Source organism: Elaeis guineensis, chromosome 11 (genome assembly GCF_000442705.2).
Source record: "Elaeis guineensis isolate ETL-2024a chromosome 11, EG11, whole genome shotgun sequence".
NCBI lineage: Eukaryota > Viridiplantae > Streptophyta > Magnoliopsida > Arecales > Arecaceae > Elaeis > Elaeis guineensis.
The window spans coordinates 52,613,878-52,615,920 of NC_026003.2; the positions used below are offsets into that span (position 1 = coordinate 52,613,878).

Consider the following 2,043-nt stretch of genomic DNA (forward strand, 5'->3'; position numbering starts at 1 on the left):
GCCTTAGTCCCTTCATAATCTATGCTTGGGAAAGACAAGAGGAGTAGTCGTTAGGATCAATAAGAAAAATTCTAGGTAGAATTTCTAATCTAGATCTAGTGGATTCAAAAACCCTAGATCCTTAGTCTTATTGTCTTTAGCAAACAACTTTTGACTTTCGATTTTTGTTAAAGCTCGCTTGAGCATAGATTTAAAAATTATTTTTAAACCAAGTCTCTGTGGGATCGACCCGTACTCGCTGGTCGTGCTACTCTGCACACCGTGCGCTTGCGGTTTTATTTACAAATTTTAAGATTTGCACATCAAGTTTTTGGCGCCGTTGCCGGGATTTGGCGTTTTAAATTATTTTCAAATATTTGTTCTTCGTGCTTTATAACTCTCTTTCTTTTTCCTTTAGGTTTCTATATTTAGTTGGTGATTCTGGAAAACTCAGGTATGCTTCTAATTTCTCTTTTATTATTTTTAGTTAATTACTTTTCCTTTAGACCTAATCATTTGAATTTACTTAATCACAAAAAAAAAAAATAATAAAATAAAACAAAACAAAAGATATTTCATAATAGTGAAGTAAAATATCAAAATTAAAAAAAAAAATTCTAAATTAAAATCTTTTACATTCTTGGTCATCTTGTTTATTTGCATTTATATTTTCATAATTAATCTAAGGGCATCAACCCATTAACAAGATAAGGTGGAGATTTCATTACCCTTCCTTAGCCCAAAAATCATCTCCATCATATTGCATTACCTAGACCTTTAATCTTAAAATCAATTAGACATCAACCTTAAGGAATTCGAGCTCAATAGGACAAGGAACCCTAAGAGTTCTACCAAGTTTGAGTTGTTTGATTAGTTGGTGTCTAGGCAAGTCCCTGAGGGTGGTTTGTTAAATTGGTTCAGTTGCTGGCCTGGCCAACTCGTTTGGTGTCTAGAAAGGCAACGATGAGTGAACCTCCCACCTCTTATACTTACCTGGCTAACTAGTTGTCAATCTCCACTTGGAAGGCTTGAAGGGTCATCTTGGAACAAGTTAGGAGCTGTCTAGATTTAGGTTAACCCTAGGATAGATTGAGTTTAATTTATTGTTTCACTTGTTTGAAAAAAAAAAAAAATTGTATAAACATTGAGAACTGTACACCTCGTGTGTGGAGAAGAGTGTCGGGTCGTCTAGTTAGAATTGAGTCAATTCCTGTTGTTCCAATGGCTGAACCAATCCAACCCATGACCCTTAAGGATTTGTGTTATCCAGTTGGCTCCATCCAACCATCTTGTATCAGGTTGCCACAACCCACAGCTAACAATTTTGAAATCAAACCTCAAATCATAAATATGCTTCCAAAATTCACAGGATTAGAGGATACTTATATATTTATTAGAGAATTTGAGGAGGTATGTGTAACCATGAAACTGCAATTAACAGAGGATGAGGTCAAACTTAGATTAATCAACTTTGCCCTTAAGGACAATGCTAAGAAGTGGCTTTATAGTCTGCCAAACTATTCTGTCACTACCTGGGAGGGCTTTGTGAGAATATTTTTAAAAAAGTATTTTTCCCATCATAAAATAGCTAGGATTAGGAATGAAATAAATCAATTTTACCAATTAGCTGGTGAATCATTTTGGAAGTACTTTGATCGTTTCAAGAATCTTTTGATCCAATGCCCACACCATGGAATAGAAACTTGGAGACTATGCCAGATCATCTATGAGGGGTTAGATTCAAACTCAAGAACCATGCTAGAGTCCATGTGCCAAGGCCAATTTATGGACAAAGAAACTACTGAAGCTTGGCAATTCTTAGAAAACCTAGCCGAGAAAAATTTACAGTGGGAAACAACTAGGGAACCTGATAAAGCTACACCTTCAAGAGGAGGAATGCATCAAATTCAACCAACCCTAGCATCAGAGGCCAAGATTGCAACCTTAACACGTAGATTGGAAGCCTTAGAATTACAGAGACCAGCCAATGTAAATCAAATATCTGCACCCATGTGTAAAGGGTGCAATGCACCAGACCATGTCTTAGAAGAATGTTCCTACTCG

General features: G+C 36.1%; 1 non-coding gene across 1 annotated transcript; it reads right to left on the reverse strand.

The window, feature by feature from the left end:
• Positions 1–1,569: 1,569 nt before the first annotated feature.
• LOC140852675 (small nucleolar RNA R71) lies at positions 1,570–1,676 on the reverse strand. Its single transcript, XR_012135577.1, has one exon. It is a non-coding gene; the product is annotated as a small nucleolar RNA R71 (small nucleolar RNA).
• Positions 1,677–2,043: the final 367 nt, after the last annotated feature.